The sequence below is a fragment of the Taudactylus pleione genome, unplaced genomic scaffold (genome assembly GCF_031769625.1).
Source record: "Taudactylus pleione unplaced genomic scaffold, aTauple2 ptg001896l, whole genome shotgun sequence".
Lineage (NCBI taxonomy): Eukaryota > Metazoa > Chordata > Amphibia > Anura > Myobatrachidae > Taudactylus > Taudactylus pleione.
In genome coordinates, this window is record NW_028286293.1 from 216512 (window position 1) to 243355 (window position 26844).

Genomic DNA, 26844 nt, shown 5'->3' on the forward strand with positions numbered 1-26844 from the left:
GGGACATTGCAGGGTCACAGCTCACACCCATGCCAGCAAAACACCTCCTACCTGAAGATGATACCTGAACAGGTTGCCGGGAACACAGGTCTGTAGTCCAGCTATTTTTCTCTATATATAGCCAATAATTATTTTTGTATAGCAACCAACATAACTATTACATGATACTTTGATACATTAAACCAACTTTTCTGCATCTTTTTCAATACCATCTATTGATCCGCTCTAATTAGTATAAATTGTTTTTGTGGCTATAGGCTGATATTGTTTAGCAGACATACCAATTACCTGTACTACTAACCTATACCACAGTATGTTCAGCGGAACCATTTATTTGTATTGACTTATTGTCGGTATTGATGTGCGGCAATACATATTGTATCATTGGTGGATGCTATCACTATATTTTGAAAAACTGTATATAAATGTATATGTAGTTATATGTTGGAGATAAGAAGTAGTGAGTGCTAAAGAGACTACATATTGGTCTATTAGAAGACTATACTAGGCAACTCTATTTAAGCAATTACCAGGTATTATATATTTTCTTACTAGATTCTATAGAGAGTTGCCTATTTACTTGAACATGACTGCTGCCTCTACTACTGAGTATTAACACTCAGTAATATGATACTATTTATTATTCATATTTTCGCTGTATCATCGTTTGATACTTTCTTATGTGTTGTACGTTGTTTGTTGTTAAGATAATTTTAACATACATAATAAAAGTAAAATTTTTATATTTTGTCTAAGAGTGCCCCCAGTAAAGATGAGAGTTCATTTTCTTCTTTTGTCTTCTTAAGTTGCCATATTGCCAGTGATGAAATCTTAAAATTCACAAACACAAAAGGAAATTATAGATAATGAAGAGAACTGTACTTTCCAAATGCATTAGTCCTTAGGGAAAAGTGATATCATAGATGTCATTCGTGCTTTTAGATAAACATATAAATATTTTTTAGCATTATGTTTTATATTTTATTGCCTAATTTTTCAAATACTTTTTTTGCTTGTGCATTGTACATTGAGATCAGATGTGAAAAATCAAAATATATAGGGTAATCACATGTGCATAGTTCCAAAATAATTTGTAGTCATTTTCCTATTTCCTGGAACATGCCTTAATTTTTGAGACCAAACTCTATGTAATCGACTCTAAACCAGAACACATTATTCAGGATCATAAAATAATGGATGATAGAGCTTATACTTTAGAAATGCCGTACCTAGACTTCATGCATTAACCCTAAAAGATGAAAAGACCAGACAAGATTTTACAGTTTTACTAAATATTTTTTTTTTTCAAATAGAAATCCATTTTTGACTGCTTTTTTCAGAGCATATTAGGGCTTTCATTTCTTTAAGAAATAATAAACTTTTTATTTTAAATGCAGGGTAAAAGGGAATACTATTTCCTAAGGTTTCGAATTACAGGCGATATACAGGTGCTCAGCGTCACAGGCATAAGCATGAGAAGGGTGATGTTGCATGCTGGTTGAAAGAAAAACAATCCACACAGCGATATTGTACTTTATTTCAAAAGAGCTGAAAAAGTCTCTCATATGGTGCGTACACTTGTCAGATATTCTGGTCGATAAAAACGATAACGATATCGTTTATCGTTCGATTGTTTATATCGACCGGAAAATAACCCTTTTCAACGACCAAACGATAGTCGATGCGCGGGCACGGATGGTAGTTATCGATATCGACCATCGCCCATGTATGCAGGCCAACCTGGTCGATATTGACCAGGTTAGCCTGTTTACTATAACGACCCACGATCATTGATAGCGGGATCGTTAAGTCGTTTGGAGGATGCTGCATGTGCTGGATGTTCGAAAATGATGATCCAGCACATGCTGGTCTATCAGACAACGATATCTGATCGTTGTCTGATCGACCCGTTTGTACGGGCCATTATGGTGCATACACATGGTCTAACGTGCTCGATCATCGATATCGTTGAACGATTTTTTTCTATTTTAAATATGAACGATATCATCAATGATCATGAATGATTTCATGAACGATGAACGATATCTGACAGTATTTAAATGATTAAGAATTCATAGATATCGTACAAGTTGGCCTGCATGTATGGTCGACCTGAGATATTGTTATCGTCCATACGGCCACATGCATCGTTGGTCGCTCAGTGCAAAAAAGTCAACGACATCGTTATCGCTCATATCGTCCTGCAAAGTTGGACCGTGTGTATGCACTATTAATTTGTAAATATCTAAGGGGGATTCAGGTAAAAAACTGAACAAGGTACAACCTTGTATCTATCTGTATAACGCTATACATCTACCATTAAGCAAGTCATGCTGGCCTCGAGTGGCACCAGAGTAATTTCCCCATCACTAATATTGACCTATCCTCCTAATTTAGTTACAGAATTGTAGATTTGGACCAACACAAGCGGAAGGACTTTGTATGCATTTGTATACATATACCTATTTGTGTTATTATTTTGCTCACCACGTCAAAATATATATATTTTTTCTCTCAGTTCTCCACTATGACTGAGTACAAATTAATCATTAGCAAGATTCAATTGTGGAGAAGAAAAATCGAAAAACGTATTTTCTTTGTTAGGCCTGTAACTAAAAAACAAACCTGGTTATAATTCTTCAAATGCACCCATTGTAGTAATGGTATAGTATATATACTAATATAACTAGAAAGTATTTACAGATTGCACAGATATGTGCTTCTAATACTAAATATTTTATTAATTGTTTTAGCAAATCAGTTATTTATATTTTACAGAGTCTCTGTTGCATTAAGTACATGGGTTATCCCAAGCAATATCTTCCATTGGGAACCCAGGAACATGTTAGAAACATTAAAAACAATTTAGATAATCACGCATTGCTAAATCATTTACTTACACAACAAAATGCAGATATATAATTGAAAAAGTGAACTTAGGGGGGTATTCAATTAGCCCTGATAATTTTTTGGGGGTGAAATATGGAACGCTCTCCCATTTTTCGTTTTTTGGCAATTCAATAAGAGCCTGTATTTTTACCCCCAAAATATAATTTTTTGGGGCAAAAACACATAGATAAGTTCACGGACCTACAGTATGTGTCTTAGCTGGCCACTTCGCAAAAGCTGGTTATCGGGATTTTCTTTCGGAGCCAGCTGAGGTCCCCAAAAGAAAATCCTGATGCAGCCGCACTTCTGGGCTAATTGGATAGCCCCAGGGGATCAATTGCACTGAGTAATTTACTGCGGCTAATTGAATTGCCCCTTAGAGGAGGAAATCGCAAAATAAACTGTCACAGCTGGAAAATGATTTTTGATTGAATATCCTTGAACTCAAATAAGAAATTTATACATATTTTTTTTTGTTGTATTTTAAAATATATTTCTATTCATTTAAAACAGGCTCCCTGGGTCAAAGTTCTGCCCAGCGTACACCAATAGGAGGTCTGACCGACCCCAACCCCCCCCGAAAACCTGACCAGGATCCAACTGTATCACCTCATTTTAGTTTCATCCCAATTGGTGCAGGAGAATCTTCAAGTTATGCAGTTTTATTAAGTGATGTCGTACAAATCCATTCAGTGAAAGGCCCAGAACAGGCTCTCTGGGTCAAAGTTCTGCCTAGTGTACACCAACGGGAGGTCTGACCGGGACCTCATACCCCCAGGTATGTCTTCTGGGATCCAATGTTACTGCTCTGTGAAGGTTTTGTTCAAATCTATCCAGTGGAAGGCTGAGAACAGGGTCCCCATGTGAATGTTCTACCCGGTGTACACCAACGGCTGGTCCAACAGCACCCTAATCCTCCTAAAACCTGGACAGAATCCAACTGGACCACCTCACATTGGTTTCATCCCACTCAGTGCAGGGGTGTCCAAATGCATAACGATAGCTAGACAAACAAACAAATAAACAGACTAATGAATTTTACATATATTTGTCAATTGTCGCTCTGTCGCATTGTCATGTTGTACACTATGTGGTCTAATAGCTTACTTTTTTTATACTAAACAACTATGTAAGATTTAGCAGCTTTACCTTGAGAGCTGTGCAAGATATTTGCCAACAAACTTCTTCTTTTATATATATTGTAGATCTATATCTTATCTATCTATCTTATCTATCTATCTTATCTATCTAATCTATCTATCTAATCTATCTATCTAATCTATTTTATCTAGCTAGCTAATTGATCTATCTAATCTATCTTATCTATCTATCATCTAATTGATCTATCTAATCTATCTATCTTATCTATCTATCTATCTTTACAATTTTGTTACACTTGTGGAGTGGTAACTATGGATATATTGCATTGTGCCCACCCTTTGGATGTAAAGAGAACAAGGTTGCTCACATTTGGTTATTTATGAGCTCTGAGATGTACATTTTCCCCCCATTGGTAATAATAATACTGCGGATGTTGCAATTGTTATAAGGAGCACAATCCCCAGAGATAATCTTTTCCAGCATAGTGCTCTGAATATTCTCTATGGCCAGTGAAAAGTATGGGAGCTGGTGCTCTAATATGTTAATTCAAGTGCTGGGAAGCAGATAAAAGGACATGTGTACACCCACGGGCCATGTATTCAGTTCCCATGGATTTGTTTTTAGGGAAATTTGCTGCTGCTGAGTATGTTCCCAGAATCCCTTTGGGACTGTATTCCCATGCCATTATATTAGATATAAACTGACTACTTCCTGGAAGCTTGGCTTCCCATAGCTAGCAGCATTCACAAATATTAAGGCAATTAAAGACAAGGCCGCTTAGTATTCGGGATGTAATATGACGATATGAATCAAGAACAAAATAACTGATCAAACAAAAAAGAGAACCAAATAAACTCTATATAAATATACATCTATATATTCTTTTTTGGGGGGTGGGGGTCGTTTGCTGTTGTTGTAGAATAAACAGTCACTAGCAAGCAGGTAGGTGTCATCTTGGTGATGCAGGTGCATTGTTCTACCAGACTTACTCAAAGTAACATATATGTCACTATCACTCATCGGGCCAAAACAAATGCTCAAACGCTGCATATTAAATATCTATTGTAAATAGTTTAAAAAGTAAAAACACAGTTATTTGCTACAGTAAGAAATTAATATGAATGAATACATTCTAAAAAGACTGGTACAACATGATGACATGAGCTCAGTAATAATCAAATACACTTTTCACACAGAAAAGCAAATTCCAGGGTCAAGCATTTGGACCGGGTAATTTGCAGATTAAAGGCTGGGACCGGCCAAAAAACCTGTGCATCAAATGCCAGATAAAAGACGGGACATTGAGGTTTTCTTATGTAACAGTGAACTAAACTATATCATTTAAAGCAGCATTCCCAATGTATCATTACATTTTCATTGACCTTTTTCATCCCTTTAGTTGAGTTGAAACTGTTGTACTCGAGGTTCCTGTAATACAATACTGGCAATTTGGAATAAATGTTCTTGCTCGCCATTCTAAAATGGCCAGGGAAATGGGTATGAGCAACGGGGCAACAAGAACCAGCTTGGAGGTTCTCACTGGTCAATGCAGCCAACCCAGTGCACTACTATAGAAAGGAGGAGTCCAGGAACAAATGTTTCAACATATAGTGCTCAGGGATCCACTAAGGGGAAGGGGCAGGTCAGTGAGTAAACAAAACTATACATATCTACTTAATATAAAATCTTAACTGTCATTAGTACAGTAGAACATCGCTTGATGGCATTTAACATGCATTAAAAAAACCCTATTCAATATATCTCTCCCTCTCAGTCCAGGAACAGTCTGAATTTAGAAAGATTACCAATAAAATGGGAAATGGATGTGGCAAGGTTACACAGGGCATGGTCTAGGCAAGTCTGGCATGTGGTCTATTATACCTGATTTTCCAAAAGAGATATTGATCCACTGGAATACAGCACTGGTATTATATTTTACTTGTTAAGCAGTACTGCAGCTCTCACTCATATTAAGGAATGTATGTATGCATAATGTTATTTACACATAACATTTTTCCATATGTTTTTCTGTAACACCTACTTAGTTTATTTCCCATGCTTAGTGGTATAATTACTAAAGTGAGAGTTTTTAGAAGTAGAGATGTTGCCCATAGCAAACAAACAGATTCTACTTAACTTAACTTAACATTTAATTAGCACATTCTAGAATATAAGAGCTAGAATCTGATTGGTTGCTATGGGCAACATCTACATTTCTAAAAACTCTCACTTTAATAAATATACCCCTTAGTGTCCGATCTGGCAGTTTCTAACAGAGAATGTTGTTAGTAACACAACAAATTGTAATCTTAAACTAGACCTGTTATGAAATGTCATCTTATCTCATTCTCATGTGATCATTTACAGGAGATTGTGGCAAGATTTGGAATACATGACGTCTCACTGGTACAGCAACTTCCCTGCAGGGCATGTTCTGTTTTTTATTTTTTTATTTTTATCCATCTAATTTTTAAGTAAGATTTACGTGCTATTTGGTGGCAGAAGGCGGCCATCCGTGTTTGCCAGGGTAAATTATAGGCTTTTATCCATCCACATGTTTGAGTAGCCTGTTGCTACAGTGCATGGCCCCTGCTTTCTCCCTGCTGGTCTTTCTTTCCCACAGCCGTGGTGGGACCTACACAATATAGCTGCGCCATGTATGTGGCGGCCACAGCAGCACCACCGCAAAAAGAAGAACGATGGATCAGCAGATGATGAGTAAGAGTGGAGACAGGAATAATTACACCTGAGAGAAGGTAATAATAAGAATAAGGAGGATAGGTATGATGATTTGGTTTCATTATGAGGTTGTTTATGTTCTTAATGTAGTTACTTAGGTTGAAGGGGTTATTTTGATGAGATTGAAGGAGGTAATTAGGGTGATAATTAATATAAATGGAATTAAATGATGCTGTTGGGGTTAATAATAGGGATCAGGGAAATAATGATTATATAGATTATTATGTTAAATGGTGTTGTCACAATGATTTTTGAGGGGAGATGGATTGGTAATGAGGGGATGATATTGAATGGCAGACACAAAAATGATCATTATATGCCACTAGGATGCTCTCCATTTTGTGGCCACTAGCATTGTGTCTTTATTGTATTGCAGTCACAGATGTACTGTATGGCAATCTTTAGGATAGTGACTGTATTGTATGCCAATTTTTGGGATGGTGTCTGTATTGTATGGCAGTCACTAGGGTGGTGTCTGTATTTTATGGTCAAAAGGATACTTCTGCATTGTAAGGAAGTAATTGGGATATGCTCTCTATTGAATGACGGTCACTGGGATGTGATCTGTATTGTATGAGCACTGGTTTAGAATCTGTATTGTATGGTGATCATTGAGATGTGTTCTGTATTGTATGGTGATCACAGGAATGCTCTATGTATACGCATTAAATGACAGTCAATAGGATTTTCTACTGTTTGTGTGATAGCAACTGGGATGATCAGTGACTTGTCTGGTGGTTACTGTGGTGATGCGTGTATTGTATTGCGGTCACTCGGATGGTGCTTGTATTGTATTATAGGTCCCTAAAATGCTATTGTTGTGACTCTAGCTACAGTTGTGTGTTGCATTGCTCCCCTACCAGAAACATGGCTATGATAACCCCAACCTACTTTAGCTGTGGCATGTAACCCTGCCTACAATTAATTGAGGCCATTTCAGAATTTTTCAAGGGCCACTCTAAGTTCCTAAACCACCACTGATGACAGATCACCTTCTGAATTATCTCAGTGATACTAATGTGTTAGTTGGAACATACAACTTTTAATTTTATTTTTGTTGTCCAAAATATTTTACATACCCCACTTATGGTGCGTACACACTGTACGATAAAAATGCACGATATGAACGATAATTATATTGATCATATTGTTATCATTCATATCGTGCATTTTTTGGTGCCTTCCAACCCACAAACGACCAGCGATGTGCGGACACCTATGGACAATTACGATATTGACCATCGCCCGTGCATGCAGGCCAACCTGGTCGATATCGATCAGGTTACATAGGGACCCATGATCGTTGATCGCGGGTCGTTGGCCCGTCGTTGGTGGGTTGGTTGTGTGCTGGATTATCGATATCGATCATCCAGCACTCTGGGAAGGGGCAGGGAAATCGTTCAGCGATATAGTTATCGCTGACGATAGTCCCGTATGTATGCACCATTACACTGTTTTGTGACTCCAGAATTAGTCTAGCTAATATATAATTAACTTGTTTATTAACTAATGTTCTTCAGTATGCACAAGGTAGGAGTAGCTAGAAATGTTTTCACTGATTGGAGACTTGGGTCTTCTCAGTACCTAGCGACGCTTACGTTCTATGCTTTATAGCTCAATGATCAATCTTTGTTAGAACACTAGTGCACGGATGAACTGATATTTAGTGTTATAAGTTTACCTAAAATAGATCTGCATTTAAGTTTTTAGAAAAATCTACTTATTGCTATTAAGATAAAAACTACAGACATTCTTTAAGAATGAAAATCTGAATGGAAACACACATAGGGGCAGTATTGTAAACATCTTGTTCTAATTATACACGGGGAAGTAAGATGAATGATATCAAAGTTAGCCGTCATCCTCTGCCTTAACTTAACATTTTACAGCTCTCATGGCTGTTAAAGCATTACACATAACAAACTTTATTTAAAGTTCATTTGCAGTTTAGTTTAAACAGATGCTTTTGAGCTGAGTCATTAGTTACATTAGTGTGGAGAGAAAAGACGAGAAAACACTTTTATCTGAAGTGAAAAAAAAAATCAATAACAGATCTTACAGGACATTCTGAAAATGAGGATCAAAGAGCATAATAACCCTCAATAGGAGTGCAACCCTCAATGGGCAGAATTCAATTCAGTGCGATGATGAATAGCCGCAAGAGGGAGCTCCTGCAGCTATTCAATATACTGCACTGTTTGCCTGGTCGGGAATTGGTTACATCAGAGAATGGCGGTTCTCTCGACTTAACCTCGGTGTTTAGTCGCAATAACCGGCATTCTCCGACTAAAATGCCAGCCGCGCTAAGCCAGCAAACAGCTGCGTGCCTGGCACTTTTGTCGGATTACTCCTCGCATCCCCAGGTGGTGTGGGAAAAAATCCTTTAGCCCGCCCAAACAGCGCAGTGAATTGAATAGCTGCAGATGCTCCCTCCCACGGCTATTCATATTTGCATTGAATTGAATTCGACCCAATAAGTGACACATTCCTGGAATACAACTATGAGGTTTCATCAGTAAAGCAACAGGCTATGGAGCATGGTGGAAAAATTCTCAGAGCTATAGAAGAGTAAGCCACCCATCCACATCCCGCTATCTTTCTTTATATGTGGCCGGTTTCTTCCTAAACAGGTCACCATTGTTTTATCACCCACTGTGTGATGATCCATCTAGGGAGGTGCAAACAGCAAGCTCAGTATGACTATGCCATAAACAGAGAGAGAGAGAGAGAGAGAGAGAGAGAGAGAGAGAGAGAGAGAGAGAGAACACAAATAAATGGCACTCTGGAACAATTGCACTAAACAAGGTTTGTTTATTGTGCAAGTCAGGAACATTTCAAGCACAAATGACCCTTTCTCAAACTGTTAAGGCCCAAACTAAATGAGTCCCTAATGTTTGCATTGCATAAAATATTTTTGCTATTGTAGCAGCATGGATCTTTGTGAGTGTTTTGTAACTTTTTTCTTTTTTTTTGAAGCAAAACAATTACAACCATCAAATAAGACAGTGCAACAATGACAGTATAGTAAGGGTTAAAAAAAACAGCATTGACAAAGAATATAGAACAAATGAAAGATGCAAAACAATACAAAACAAAGAAAAATCAAAATAACTACAAACCAATAAACCCAGGCGTGGTTGATCAGTGCAGTAAAGCAAATAATATTGTATAGTATACGCAAATATTCACCAGTCCAAACCCCATGATCTTACCCCCATCTTAAATAAAGAAACTAGATAGAAGTTGCAATTGGAGGATCTCAGTACACCTGAAACACGTATGCATCTGCTATTTAAGATTGGGTGAACTGATAACGTGTCAATAAAACCTCCCCGAATTTTTAAAAAAACCTAGAACTCCTTTTGCAAAGATTGAAAAAGTCCCAAGGTGGGGACGAAACGCGTTGCTGCCCATACTCTTTGGAGTGTATTGTGTCCCACGAGCTATTTGGGAATTGCCTTGCCTGTGTCAGCTAAATATATCCTCAGGGATCCCTGCAGTTGCGGCTGTGCCACTACTATTATTCTGGCAGATACATTTACTTCAACAGCCGATTGCTGACTGGATGGTAATTCCTGTGGAGTCCCCCATGGTGAGCTGGGTAGCCGCGGCCGGATCCAGTGGCCGATGGTGCGTACACACGGTCAGATGTAACAGGACGATATGAACGGTAACGATATAGATCATATCATTATCATTCATATCGTCCTGTTTTTGGGCCCTTCCAACCCCCAAACGATGGTCGATGCGCAGGATATCGACCTTCACCCATGCATGCAGGCCAACCTGGTTGATAACGACCAGGTTAGCCTGGTTACTATAGGGAACTGCAATCATTGATCGCGGGTCGTTATAGTCATTTGGGGATTGGTGCATGTGCTGGATGTTCGATATTGAACATCCAGCACATGCAGGACGATCAGACAATGATATCTGATCGTAGTCTAATCGCTCTGTGTGTACGGAGCTAAAGTTCTAACTGCCCGCAAACATACCGAGGGCTAGTACGGACATAAATCTGACAGACATCCCTGTTGTTGTACCAAAGTGCACATTTTAAATAGCGCTGATTACATATTTAAAGATGCTGACTTTCTATGTGTTTCTTTGTGGGGTTTGCAATTTACCCCTTTTTTATTACTGCTGCAGGTTATTCTGTTTATACAGGTGTTTTTTTGAGTGCTGAGGTTGTGTTAATATCCTCTTGCAAAGATGATTTGATCCAGTCCATGAGGAAGGCATAATATAACTTGGTCTTAAATAAAGAAAGGTTAAGATAGTTTCTTTATCTAGTTTAAATTAAAGTATTTACAAATTTACAAATGACGGGTTGAGACCTAAAACCAGATGTGGTTTGTTCCAGGCCTGTCCTAATGTGCTTATTCAATGATAATTGGTACGAAACTGGGGGAGATCCCATGAACCAGAGTGGTCTGTAAGTAATCCAGAAGGCTAACCCTGGACAGACCCTGGGACCCCAATAAAAAGCAAGTTATTATAGCGTTTAAAGTTTTCAAGATCATCAATTTTATCTAAAAGGGCCCAAAGAGTTTAGTCCTAGGCGGTAGAATTGGACCAGATTTATCCAGTACCTTCTAGAAGATAATAGCTAGCATCTGATAGGTTGCTATGGGCAACATCTACACTTCTATAAATCCGCATGTCAGTAAATATACCCCATAGTCTGTTCAATAAGGGGCATAATAATTAAAGACATCTCTTTAGCCACTTCAGTAGCAGAAGATGTGGCTTAAGACGAATTTTGATGTTTGGAATCCTATCCAGATATTTGTACATAACCCATGAGTATAATACAATGTCAAGGGAAGATGTAAATTGTAGCCGGGAATCAGCAGAGTTCCAACAAACAGTAAGAGGGTGGCTCAATGGCAAAGAGTTACAGGAGAGCATTAACAACTCTCCAAAACCGGGCAGCAGCATCTAGAAGCAATAGCCAGGAGGAGAAACAAAGGCACAGTCCAGGTGTCTACTCCAAATTAAGCAGCCTCCCTGGAAATTATTCACACACAGCTCTCAAGCTCCAGGATGGGCGCAGCAGTCCTCCCAGGCCAGGCAGTCAAGAGGGCTCGTCTAAGCACAGCCAAGCTGGTAGGTACAACCCAGGACAGCAGGGCCAGGACACAGCTGAAGACAGGACCAGGTTAACAGCAGCCAGGAGCAGCAATCCAAATGGAGATTGAGGGCACAATCCAGGCAGCTCACAGGAGGACAGCAGACAGGAATCCAGCACAGCGCTGGGAGGGGCGAATCAGGCCGCACCAGTCAGGTGTTAGGGAAGGCAGCCCCAGAATGTCACAGAGACTCCAGGTCCCATCAGAGCTTAACCCAGCACAGCTAGAGGTCCCAAGGGCAGGCAGTTAGCTGGCAGCAGTTACTGGATAGGGGGAAGGCCTGTGCGGCAACACTGCCAGGAGTCTGCTGGGGAAATGTGGCACGACAATCAGCCATCGGAAACAGCTGGGGTCACCGGGCACAGGAGAGAGTCAGCGGGCAGATGTCAATAAAGTTAGCCGGAGAACCTGCCTGGAGATCTGTTCCACTATTAATGGGTAAGGGTCTCCAGTCGGTAGAAAATGACCCAGGAGATGCTAGGGCACAGGCTCTCAAGTCAAACTCTGGTGAAAAAGAGGCAACAGGGAGCTGGGAGATCCAAACACGCTTGCCTACAATTTATCCCTGCAACAATCAGCCAATGTTGGGGTTTTCCCGAGACGGATGGTAATTTCAGACAGCAATCGATTCTGGATAGAGGCTGGGGAACTCAAAAGGCGGTGCTGCACCGGCAGCCAGGGATGGTAGAGAGACTTGCTATTTTAACTATGGCACCAACTGCAAGCCAGTCAGAGCTTGCATAACGGCATCCAATCAGTAGCGGCCGTAGCGGCCACTCCTGATTGGCTGCCTGTTCGCGAGCTGTGATTGGTTCGCGGCTGGCCCCATATTTGAAATGCCATCGGCAATGTATAGCAATTCTCCATGGCTGCCGATGCTACCCGGGCCCCCATGTCTCTCCAGTCCACATGGAAAAGCAGGGCCCCCATGTCTCTCCACATTGAAAAGCAGTCACTGCTGATTCTACCTGGCTGGCTTCACCAGCGTGGCCAGCTGAAGAAACCTCTAAACCATGTGCTCCCTGATCTTGCCCTGTGCTTCCCCCCCAGTCCAGCCAACTTTTCCTGCCCTGTCCTCCCGTTCCAGCTAGTCTTTCCTGCCCTATGTCTCCCCTCCCTAGTCCAGCCAGCATTCCCTGTCTCCCCCTAGTCCAGCCAGCCTTACCTGCCCAGCGACCCCCCCCCAGTTCAGCCAGCCTTCTCTGCCCAGAGCCTTCTCCCCTACTACAGCCAGCCTTCCCTGTCCAGTCCCATCCCCCCCAGTCCAGCCAGCATTCTCTGCCGTCCCCCCCCTCTCCAAGTCCAGCCAGCGTTCCCTGTCTGTCCGTCCCCAAGTCCAGCCAGCGTTCCCTGTACCCCCCCAAGTCCAGCCAGCATTCCTTTTCCATTTCGAGATGCTAAACCTCGTCCACAGGTGAAAAGGTGCTTTCCCTATAATTATAGATTCTGCCCAAACTTTGACAATTTTTAAACTGGTTTATGAACCAATTGAGGCCCCACCCTGGTGTAGCTCCGCCCACCTCTGCTCCATCTCCCCTGGGGGTCCATGTCTATTTTGATAGTACCATATAGCATATAGCAAATAGTGACCCCGGACAGGCACACCTGCGTTTCTCTAACCACTACCCCGTCACCACCCCCAAATGTCACGTCACTCATTCTGCGATGGCTTTGTATCTGCATACATGATCGCAATACTGCCCAGGCACGTGCGCACTGTGGTGCATATGCATGCGCAGTATGCACCATCGGCCGATCTGTGTATGCTGTTGCAGTTGCGATCAGTGATGAATCAGGCTCAGTGAGTGTTAGGAATAGTTTCGGACAATTTCACAAGTAGCCACAAGAGGTCACTACTGTACCTAAATAGTTGTTTTTGACCTTACCCTTCAACTTACCCAAGATGGCCAGTACTCACTCTGACAAATTCACCTTGGAAGTTTGGGATTATAAATAGTCACTCCCTGGCTGAAGCCTTTGATTGAGTATTTTGTTTGATGAGCTTCTGCTACCTGAGCCTGGATTAACTACTACTTGCTTGTCTACTCACCTGATTTAATTCCAGCTGCCAACTAGACTGATGGCTGACTACCCTCTGCTGTGCCAGCCTGGCTAACGTCTGACTACCTTCTTGTGTGCCTGCCAAGCTTGCACCTCTGTTTACAAATAGCTCTTTCAGCCATTGAACTTCAGCTAACACAACAGTATCCTGTATCATGGCATCAAATTGGTAATTTGCAGCATGAATCAATATACTACAGACTGACAGCAGCTTTTAAATATGTATCATGTTATACAGCATGAAATTTATATAAATCTATATATTTGTAGATCACCAGAAACTCTGATTGTGTTTCATAGTTTCTGGTTCCAAACTACCCATAACACAGGTCATGTTTTCAAGATTTGCCTATATGGAAATGGATGAAATAATTCCTGACCCAGTCAAGTCAGTTGATTATTACTGCACACGAGTAAAGGGGCTGTCCAACCGGTAATAATATTCATAAATCATCACAAATTCATGCAATGAACATGCTGACATTTGTTACCACCATTTGCACAGGAAACAAATAGAGAAATATCGGTTATGTTATTCAGGTTTAGCATAAGCTTTTTATTGCCACTATGTTAGCGCTGATATCGGGCCTGATTCAGATGTAGATGAAATGCCGAAATGTACGCATATTAAGCATGTGTGTAAGCCGCACTGAGCACGCGCAACGATTGAACGATTTACACTCACTCGCGCAGAGGATTCACTCGCAAAATGAGTGACAGGTAGTCAGCTTTTGGGGGAGGTAACGGGGGGGGGTTAGAAAAACGCAGGTGTGTCAGACCGTTTGCATACTGTATTCTGAGTGACCATAAATTAGCCACTGCGTCCTTGCTTGTAGCAAAACAGTTGTGGGTACCTGAGTTTTGTTTGCAAAGAGATGATTTTAAATACTGTAGAGTCATAGAAGGGGGGGATGGGTCACATTTACTGGTCATTCAATGCTTTTCATGGGTGCGCAGAGCCTTTTCCTCTCCACAAAAGGACATGATTTAGATCGAGCCTCATCTTATGTTTTTATGGGGGACATTCTGCACCTTCCATTAGAACTTCTATGGGAAATGGCCTTTGATCACTGCTGGGCCTATTAAGCCAAAATCATGTGAAAATATGGCTCAAGGGGGACGTGGTCAGACAATGACTATACTACACCTACTGTATATGTGATCATCATCTGAACACACTAATATAACACTGTAAGATCTTTCAGACTAACCATATATGTCAGGCAGAGCTGCTGGTTCAGCCAGTGTATTGGTGCATACACACGGTCAGATTTTGTGTCGGATCTGAACGATAACGACTGTAAGAAACGTTCAATCGTTCATATCTGATGTCAGATAACGATATCTGATGTGTTTGCAGTCAGATTTGGACGATTTCATTCATTTTAATACTGTCTGAAATAGGGATGATGGGGTTCGGTTCCCTGAGAACTGAACCCACCCGAACTTCGGGGATCCGGGGCGATCCGAGCCCAAGCTTGGATCTCCCTGTCTGCCCCGGATCCCTCTCCCAAGGCAAAACCTCGAGATCTGCTGTCGGATCTCGAGGTTTTGCCTCGAGCGGCCATTTAAAAAAAATGCCTTTGCCTTTAATGGGCAAAGTGCTGATTGGCTGACAGAGCCGTCTATCACGGTTCTCAGCCAATCAGCATTATGGTGCTCATTTGCATTTAGCATGGACTCGTGAGATCCGTGCTACATGCATCTGTGTGATTGACAGTGACACAGAGCACAGATGGGTCCGTGAGACCCGTCTGTGCTGCTGTGGTAAAAAAAAAAAAAAAAAACCTGTGTAAAAAAAGAAAATAATGGTGTGCCCACCCCCTCAAAAAAGAGCAACCAGCCCCGGGCATTAGTGACCCAGTGCTGGGTGTGCTTAAATACAGGGGACAAACTACGTAGGGGTCCCCTGTACTTAAGCACAACCAGCACCGGGCTAGTCAGAACCAGCGCTGGTTGCCAAAATACGGGGGAAAAACGACGTAGGGGTCCCCCGTAATCTGTGCAACCAGCTTTTGGCTCTGATCCGGTCCTGGTTCTGGAAATATAGGGGAAAAAATGAGTAGGGTTTCCCTGTATGTTCCAGAACCAGCACTGGACTTTTTCTAGCGGGGGGCTGATGCCACAGCCAGGGGAGCCCTTTCACCGGGCCCCCCAGCCGCAGCATCAGCCCTGACCGCTAGTCAGCCCAGGCCAGGGATCCCTGGAGAGCTGGGGTCTCACGGACCTGTCATTGCTCTGTGCCAATCACACAGATGCATGTAGCACGGATCTCCCGGGTCCGTGCTACATGCAAATGGGCACCATAACGCTGATTGGCTTCCTGTCTGCCACTGCAATACCACTCCTAGATGGGCCACGTGTTTGTGCCGCCCACTTGTGTCGCTTAGCATAGTCATCCAGCTACCTTGGTGCAACCTTTTGGCCTAAAAACAATATTGTGAGGTGTGAGGTGTTCAGAATAGAGTGGAAATGAGTGGAAATTAATGTTATTGGGGTTATTAATAGCGTAGGAACAGGACCATTTTATGTGATTTTAGCGTTTTTTAAAATTTAAGAAAAAATCCAGGTCCAAAACACAAAACCCAGAACCCAAAACACGGAAGGGTGGTTTTGGCAAAACCAATCCAGATCCAAAATACGAAGAAAGATCCAGATCCAAAACCAAAACACAAAACACGAAAAGTGGCTGGTGCACACCCCTAGTCTGAAATTATTCAATCGTTTATTGTTCATCTGACAGATCTGACCGTGTGTATGGACCATATGACCAGAAATACTGTACTAAAAGAAAAATGACAGTCCGATTGTTTGCTATTGTTACAGCCCCTTTTTCCTGCGCACCAGAATTCGGACATGCCCTCTTCATGTGAGGACATTCGCTGGAATCCTTCAACCCTTGTCTTGTAACTCATAATAAGCTCATTGACAGATTCTTGACAAGTTTGTCAAGATTACAAAATAGGATCATATTTCCTAATTACTACAGAACAGCATAAGGAATGTGTCATTACCAGCTGTCATGGCTTTGCCTCCTAGAAATCTTTCATACGCACAAACATCATAACAAAACAACTGTGAAACTCAAATTTTGATGTCATCACTTCCTTGCTCTTCTTCTGTTTAATAAACTGAAAACATGTTACAGCCTAGATACAGGATAACAAATTCCTTACTTCTCAAACAAAATAATGTGAATTCAGACCACACGTGTTAAAACAGGTGGACTGAATTCACATCATTTTGATAAACCACCACCAACAGTACATTATAACATAATAAATAATACCATAGATTTCTGCGACCATATTCATGTACGAATTATTATGGTTATATTTACTAAAGTGCGGGTTTTTAGAAGTGATGTTGCCCATAGCAACCAATGAGATTCTAGCTATTATCTTTTAGAAGGTGCTAGATAAATGTTAAGTAGAATCTGATTGGTTGGTATAGGCAACATCCCCACATCTAAAAACTTGCACTGTAGTAAATAAACCCCGTAGAGAGAACTAGATAAATCCATAATGACAGATAGTATGATTAGCCAAAGTTACTTTAACGGCACATATACATTACATATAATAAGAATATTATAACTTGGAATTGTTGCCATTATTTAAAATAATACCAACATATTCCTCAGTGGCATGCAATAATTGTCAGGGCTTCGCTATATACACTAAAGAATCACGGCAAGTGATTTGCCACATCAATGCAAAGTATAGTGAAGCCTAATCAGCAAGGATCACAATTGCAGAAGAAAATCAGTGAAATAATGCAGTATAATTATTATTATTATTATTAATAATAATTAAAAAAATTTAAAGTGGAATTTCTTTTACAATATTCTTTGTAGTTTTTCAATATTTCTCAACAGTTTTTAGGGTTAACCACTGTGAATGCCCAGCAAAAATTACCGCTGCTGGCCAGTATCACTAAGGCAGCAAAGTATCACTCAGATTTTAATGATAAATGGTGGCGGTAGGTGATTTTCAACGATTTTTCACATAGTAGATTTTTTTGGGCATTGATTGACAAAGTATTGAGAATCATATATTATTGAAAATAAATTATTTCAAAATATTCCCATTAATTCATTTAAAAAAAATAAATAAAATTAAATAGTATTCCTGCCACTAGTATTTGCAAGCTTAATTTTGGACAAGTACAATATATTACAACAAAGTCAGAATTTGGTCATTTACTCTATCAGTGGATCAACAGCTGAATTTCCACACATCAATAAAATTTTAAATGAAACCGAAAGATAATGTCACTGATATAATTATAGAGAGACGCAAATCTTTGGAATGTATCTGACCACTGCAGAGGGCTTGATGGTTCATTTTTCAGAAGTATATATATATAAGGCCCAGATCAGACCATCCGACTAAATGTTTCAGAGAAGCTGCAGTGAGGCAACTGTGATACTGAATGAGCGATAGAAGTCAGTGATTGTGACACAAGGTAAGATATATTAGTCAAAGATCTCCAATGCATTTCACAAACGGTTCCTTTATGGGAAGTTCACAAGGAGGAATCTTTATCTAAAAAAACAAACATATCCTTTCCTTTAAAACGCCACCTAGAAGATAATGCAGAGATGTGACACAAAGTGGTGTGGTCTGATGAAACCAAAGTGAAACAGTTTGGCCTGAATTCTAATATGATGCTAATCATAAAATATACACTGCCGGGTAACACCATCCCCCTCGTGAAGTGTTGCTGTGATAGCACCGTATCATGGACATTTTTTCGCAGTAGAATGACAAATATTACAGATAAATCCTGAACAAAAACTACTGCCAAAAAGCTCAACCTGGGGAGGAAGTTCATCTTTCAACAGCACAATGATCCAGAGCACATTGCAAGAGCAACACTGAAGTGTCTTCAAATAAAGAGATAATTGGCCCAGACCTGATCTTATGAAATCTGGCAAGACCTAGAGAACTTGCTGGCTATTGGCACTCCCCAACTCACCTGAATGAATGGCTTGGAAAATTATTTTAATTGTGTGTGTACGTATATGCAGGATGTGCATATATATAATATATATATATATATATATATATATATATATACTGTATATATGTGTGTATAATATATATATATATATTTATAAACATTTATAGAATATTTTACTATTTTTCCTCAATGTATTATATATTGTATAGGGTGCTTCACTTGCTATTGGCCCCAAACTTTTATAGTAATTGACGTAATTTAGTGACATTTGACACAGCCCCACCTCGTGTCTGTGTGTTACGCGCTGATATGAACCAGACGTACTGGAAAACTGAGTCGATGGTACTTGTGTATTTTACGGACTCATTGCAGAGAGAACCCAAGTGTCCTACACTCATTATTATTATCAATCTTAGTAATGTCTAAATCCCCTTCATGGAGAGGACCCTGACGTCCATCAGCCAGTGTCCAGCATCATTCCCAGTGTCCAGCGTCATTCCCTACCATCCAAGTGGGCATAGAGGGGGAATATAACCTTTTCTCAAGCGTAGCGAGCTACCGAGCCCGAAGTGTGGCGAGCGCAGCGAGCCCGCGAGGGGACAACTTTCTTCTTTAGGTGGGGACAACTTTCGGTACTTGTGTACGTAAAGTATACAAGTACCATTTAAAACATTCATTGGGTTCTCTCAGCAATGAGTTTGTAAAGTACACTAGTACCTGAGTCGATAAAGGTTCATATAGGGCAGGAGGTGGGGAACCTCTTTTCTGCCGAAGGCCATTTTGATATATAAATAACATTATTCGCAGGCCCTGTGCAGACCACGCCCACTCCATGTGACGTCACACAGGGGTTGGGCCACAATCGCCGTGCTTACAGCAATTCCCAGAGCATCCTGAGGAGCAGCCACAGCAGTCTCCTATGCCTGGGGGGGGAGCGATCACACTGATCGCGCCTCCCCTGGCTTAGAGCATGGCTGAGGTGGCCCAGAGCGCCCCCTCCCCAGCGCGCATTTTTTTTTGGGGGGGGGAAGGGGGTGTGGCCATGCCTCCCGAGATTAGGACACGCCCCCTATTACCCGGGCCCGCCGCGGCTCTCAGCGGGCCTGAATACAACTGCTGGTGACCTGGAAAACGTGAACTGTGTGGGGTCCTGAGGACCGAGTTTGAGAACCACTAGTCTAGTGTGTATGCAGCTTAAGAGAGTGATATAGGGGCCTATTTACTAAATCTTGGATGGAGATAAAGTCAACGGAGATAAGGTAACACCCAATCAGCTCCTAACTGCCATGTCAAAGGCTGTGAAAAATGACAGTTAGGAGCTGATTGGTTGGTACCTTATCTTCGTTGACTTTATCTCCACCCGTGGCTTAGTAAATAGACCCCAAAGTGGAGAGAGATGAAGTACCAACCAATCAGCTACTAACTGTCACTTTACAGGCTGTGCTTGAAAAGTGGCAGTTTGGAGCTGATTGGTTGATACTTTATCTCCCTCCAATTTATTTCTCTCCAATGCTTAGTACAACTCCCCCTTGGTCCCTAAGAAGTATCTGGCACCAGCCACTCACATTCCCATGTATACATCAATATTTTCTTACCATGCATAATTTCATCCATTGTTATTTCTTTACATATTCCTTTCTCATTTCTCATATTTCACATAATTAAATTCTCCATCCACCTATCAACATTAACCAGGAACAGAACTTTATCTCTCACTGTATTATATATTATTATATATTGCTTGGTACAAGCACTAGAGAAACTGAAGCTAGACAAACGAAGCTCATTCACCTCCAACACTAAGTATCCACAATCACTACACCCATTGCTCCAAGTCAACAAGTAGCTAAGTACTTGTATGTTATAAAAGTTTAAGGACAACTTTTAAAATAGGAGTAGGCAATAAGTGCCACTCTAGCTGCTGTGGGACTGCACATCCCACCATGATGTGCCACAGCTTTGCTTTCAGGGCATGCTAAAACTGTTAGAGCATCAGTGGCGGGCTGGGCCGGGGGGCAGGGTGCCATGTGCCCCCCGGGCCGCAGCGTCATGCGGGCCGCGGGCCGGTGCAGTCTGTGTCACTGTGACACAGACTGCACCGCGTGTGTAGCGCGCCGGCAGCTGTGTGTTTGCTTTAGCAGCTGATGAGAGTCAGATAGACTCTCATCGGCTGCTGCTCCCACTGCCAGAGCCGGACATCTTCCAGCTCCCGCAGTGGGTAATGGGAGTGACGCGTCACTCCCATGACGCGTCACTCCCATAATGCAAAGCGGCGGACGGAGCAGGAGCGGGTGTCAGGTAAGTATTTTTTTTTTTAATATTATGTGTGTCTACTGCGGGGGGTCTGGCACTATAAGGAGGAGACCACTACTGGGGGCACTACAAAGGAGGGGACTACTACTACTGGGGGCACTACAAGGGGGGGGACTACACCCATTGCTCCAAGTCAACAAGTAGCTAAGTACTTGCATGTTATAAAAGTTTAAGGACAACTTTTAAAATAGGAGTAGGCAATAAGTGCCGCTCTAGCTGCTGTGGGACTGCACATCCCACCATGATGTGCCACAGCTTTGCTTTCAGGGCATGCTAAAACTGTCAGGGCATCAGTGGCGGGCTGGGCCGAGGGGCAGGGTGCCGTGTGCCCCCCTGGGCCGCAGCGTCATGCGGGCCGCGGGCCGGTGCAGTCTGTGTCACTGTGACACAGACTGCACCGCGTGTGTAGCGCTGACCGGACGGAGTCCGGTCAGCGCTACACAGCACAAACACACAGCCGCCGGAGCCGGCAGCTTTGTGTTTGCTGTAATCAGCAGCCGCTGAGAGTCTTCCGTCATGACGACGTCTCTCCCATAATGCAAAGCGGCCAGAGGAGCCGGTGGAAGCGTCGGGACCAGGAGCGGGAGTTTCAGGTAAGTGTTTTTTTTTTTTGTTTTTTTTTTATTAAGTCTCTCTCTACTAGGGGGGGGGATTACTATGGGGGCACTACCAAGGGGGGGATTACTATGGGGGCACTACCAAGGGGGGGATTACTGTGGGGGCACTACCAAGGGGGGGGTTACTGTGGGGGCACTACCAAGGGGGGGATTACTATGGGGGCACTACCAAGGGGGGGGGATTACTATGGGGGCACTACCAAGGGGGGGTTACTATGGGGGCACTACCAAGGGGGGGGATTACTATGGGGGAACTACCAAGGGGGGGATTACTATGGGGGCACTACCAAGGGGGGGTTACTATGAGGGCACTACCAAGGGGGGGGATTACTATGGGGGCACTACCAAGGGGGGGGATTACTATGGGGGCACTACCAAGGGGGGGATTACTATGGGGGCACTACCAGGGGGGGACTACTACTGGGGGAACTACAAGGGGGGACTACTACTACTACTGGGGGCACTACAAGGGGAGGGGACTACTACTAGGGGCACTGCATAGGGGGGCGGGGACTACTACTAGGGGCACTACATAGGGGGAGGGGACTACCACTGGGGGCACTGCGAGGGACCACTGCTGGGGGCTCTATATAAAGGGCAATACTGGGAGTACTTCATAGGGGGGAGACTACACCTGGGGCCACTATTTAAGGGACATTGCATAAGGGTTACTACTATTGGGGGCACTGCATGGGGGGTGGACTGCTACTGGGGGCACTGCATAGGGGGTACCACTATTGGGGGCACTATATAAGGGGCCTACTACTGGGGGCACAAGGGGCACTGAACAGGGGGGACCACTACTGGGGGCACAAGGGGCACTGCATAGGGGGGGATCTCTACTGGGGGCACTACTGGAGGCCTGCATAAGGGTGTTATCTCCTGTGGCACACGGGGGCACTGCATATGGGCACTACGACAGGGGGCTGCCCCTAATCTTTATTTTTACCTTACATTAATCCCATATGGACCCGCCTCCTCCCTGAAACACTTGAGGGGGGGCGGCGCCGTAGCACGCACGTTCTTCGGGCACCGTGGCTACACGCTACTCCTCTGCCAGGGCCGCCTGCATGCATTTGCCCCCCAGGCTAAAAGTTGCCAGCCAGCCCCTGCAGGGCATGCTAGGGTATGTAGCTCAACAGCAGTTGTAGGGCAGCTTAATGCTCACCCCTATTTTAAAACATATGCAAATCATTATCTACAGAAAGTACTTTTTTCCACAAGTTGCTTAAACTTCATTGTGAGGGAAGTTATAGAGAAGGGTATAAAGGTCTAACATAATGGAAGGAGTCAAAAAAATGTTTGCCCATACACCGCGTCAAAGTGAACCCCATGAGATGGGTCCCTAATATCCCCTTGTCCCCTTGATGCGGTGGATGGGCAAACATTATTGGCCAAACATGTACTAAGAACCTCACTTATATTCCATGTTAATTGTAGAGTTTATTAGGTTTATTTTGACTATCATTGTTCTTCTTAGTACTTAAGAGTCTGCACCTGTATACTTTGTCCCCTGCATTGTACTACAAGTCTCAGCATGGTAACACCTCTTATTATGTTTAAATTAGAGTGTGCAGTCCAAGCCCCCTCCACCTTTCCACTATATTTGTGTATATATTTTACAATTGAAGGCTGAGACTCCTTCTGCTTGGTATTTGGGGATGTAGTTATTAGACCGACGGACGAGATGCCGTCGGTCTAAATGCCGACGGTTCAAGCCCGTCACAGGGCTTAAGATAGGTGTTGAAATACCGACGCCTATCTTAATCCCGACGCCGGAATCTTGACAGACGCCATCTCGAACGGGGTGAGTCCGGGGTGTCTTAGGAATTAGCCGCGGGGCGGGGGAGGGTTATGTTTAGGCACCCCCGGGAGAATATAGGGTTGGGCACCACCAGTGAGGGTTAGGGTTAGGCTAGGGAAAGGGGGGTTAGGAGCTACTGGGGGGAGGTTAGGGTTAGGCACCCCCCCATGGTGCAGGAAGGAAGGGTTAGGTTTAGGCACCCCTGGGGGGACTTAGGGTTAGGCACCACCCCGGGAGTTTTAGGGTAAGGCACCACCAAGGGAGAGTTAGGGGGGAGAGGGGAGGGTTAAGATACTTACCAGCCAGCGACAGGATCTCCTTCTGTCTGGCTTCCACAGTCGGGATGAACAGCCGCCGGTATTTCAGTCCCATTCCGGTATTTGCACCCCACCCATCTTCCCTTAGGTGTTTTTAATTAGCACAGGTTCCTACATTGCTGTCTACAATATTAGAATGGGCACTATTATAGGTAATTCCTGGATATACTGACATATTGTGTTAGTAATAGGGATGTTAGGATGTCAGCATGGTAGCACTTCTTATTATGTTTCAAATTACGGTGGCAGTCCAAGCCCCCTCCCCCTTTTCACTAAAGTAAAAGGACTGTCAGTTAAGTTTTATTAACAGTATTAATATCATTTGGTACTATCTAGAATACTGCACATACAGTATAATACTCTGTATTGTTACTAGAATGGTCTCTGTATTGTATAGACATCACTACAATGGTCATCGTTCACCATCATGCTGTCTATTTTTTAGATAGGTAACTAGGTCACTAGAATGCTGTATTTATTGACTATAAGACACTAAAATGCTCTCTTATATTATGTTGGTTATCAGAATGCTCCCTGTATTGTTTATAGGTCATACGAATGTTAATTTATTGTTCTTTTTTAGATTCCTCAATTGTTTTCTGTATTGTATTTATATCACTAGTCTCTGCTTTGTCAGATGGGCTGGTAGGTGGTGTATTTTATTTTAACGCTTTCATGTAACAATATTTAATATATTTAATTGGTTGTATATAATACACCCAGATTAAACAAATGCATACTTGCCGACTTCTGCAAGTGTCTGTCTGGGAGGTCCAAGGAGAGGAGGAAGCAGGTGAGTGGGATTGGGTGAAGGAAAATTGCATAATTTCCTCTGTGACATTTTGCAGGGATTCCCGACTTTATGATGATGGTGCGGGGCTACGATCATGCAATTTATAGCAAATCACGTCAAAATGTCCCATACCCCGCCCACTTCATGGTTCAGCCAGCAGGATCCGGGAGATTTGCCCATAACACCGGGAGCTGGGGACTCTCCCCCAATTTCGGGAATCTCAGAAAAGATCCAGGAGAGTGGACAAGTATGGACAAATTGCACTTTCATATTTTTCTGGCATGCCCAGTTTTCTACTCTACTGCACTGTTAGAAAAGCCTGGTCTACCTGCTTGTGTTTGCCAACATGCCAAAAACATACCAGCCAACCCCCTGCTGCCAGGGCGCTCCAGTAAAACAGTAAGCACAGATAAAAAAAAACACAGTAATTTTCTCTCCGTAAGTAAGGCTATGGAATTGTGTGCCACTCGTACCCTGATTTCTATTTAGCCACCAAGTGAAATTAATTTTTGATTGGCTGAGCAGTCAAGGTCGCACAGCAGCCATGGGAAGCTGATGTTCTCTAACCAATCAGAGCATACCCTGTCCATTGCACTTGGGATAATAGCTGCATTCTTATTGGCCCAAAAGCAATATTACATTTTGGATGATTAGATAACAAACCCTGCAACACCTGCAAGAGATATACAGAATATCCTCAAGGGTGTATCTGGATCCGTATCTACTGGAGATGGAATTGTGTAAACATCTTAATGTAATACTAGCCCATTAAACCCATCATCCGCTGGGTCGGTGGTCTCCCCCTCCCCCTACAAGTACCCTGGCCCCAACATCTGACCCCTTACTCCCCACTATTCCTTCACTCTGTCCCCTACAGTGGGAGCTTAAAGTCATTAAATATAAAAAACAGCAGCATACATTTCACAGGTTCAACCTGTTAAATTGATGTCTATATGCTGCTCTTTTTCATTGTTTACTTGTGAGTGCTTTCATGTTTTATATATGAATAAATTTGGTTTAAAAACAAGGTAAACTAGATCATGTCCCTATATTCTCCAGTGACAGCTCTGTGAGGTTTAAAGCACAATACTTTTGAAAAGTGTTTTATTTTTCTATCATGTCCTAAAAAGAATTCATACACAGGGGAGAATCACTTTAATGGGAGCTGCATACATCATTCTTGAATTGTTAAGTGACACACAATGGTGTACGTCCTTTTGTTGATTTTTCTACATTGTGTCATTTATTCTTTTTCAGTTTACATGTAATTTGAGGCTGATATCCAAATTCAGAAGTCCAGAAGAACATCTTCTTTCAAACTAAGCACCAGACGTTTTGCTGACTTACTGTGTAAGTATAAGTATAGAAGTCAATTCTGGGCTGCTAAGATTGGGTTTATTACACTATTGTTACATCTACATCTATTGTTTTGGCTATTACAACATATTAGAGAACACCTCAAAACCGTCCCAAATGGAGGAAACTGTCCTGCGATCAGCACATTCATCAATCCTCCCCCTAGTGCCTAAACCTAACCCATAATTCTAATACTTGCTGTTTGGATGTTGGCGGTCTGGAATCAGGCGTCAGGACTCCAACTGCTGTTGGGATTTCGGCGCCGGTATCCTGACCGCCGGTATCCTGACTGCCGGGATGGTAACTACAACCCTGCAAGGGTAATCTTAAGGTCTTCTTCCTAAAATTGACTCACTCTGTTGCCGAGATTTGACAAATAAGTTATGAATTAATGATGTTCCTTTAGCAACATCTGTAACCATAGAAACGCTGCAGTAATTATTTAAAAAGTTACAGGTTTTGGTAATTAAAGTCAGTTATTCACAATCTGTTAAATGACAGCAACAGTGCGGTCCTGATGTTTCAGGTTGGGGACGGGATCCTGTCGGTCCGGATGCTGGCAGTCAGAATACCGACAGCGGCATTCCGACAGTCAGAATCCTGACGCCTGAAGGTAAGTAGCCCTACTCTAACCCCTAACCCTCCCCCTAACTCACCTTACCCACAGCCTAACCCCAACCCCCCCCGCAGCCTCCTAACCGTAACCCTTACCCCCCTCAGCCTCACCCTAGCCCTCTCCCCTGCAGCCTAGCCCTGA

General features: G+C 42.6%; 1 protein-coding gene across 1 annotated transcript in view; it reads right to left on the bottom strand.

The window, feature by feature from the left end:
- RBPMS (RNA binding protein, mRNA processing factor) overlaps nucleotides 1-26844 on the bottom strand; it is a 260875-nt gene that overhangs the window by 61801 nt on the left and 172230 nt on the right. The window lies entirely within an intron of this gene.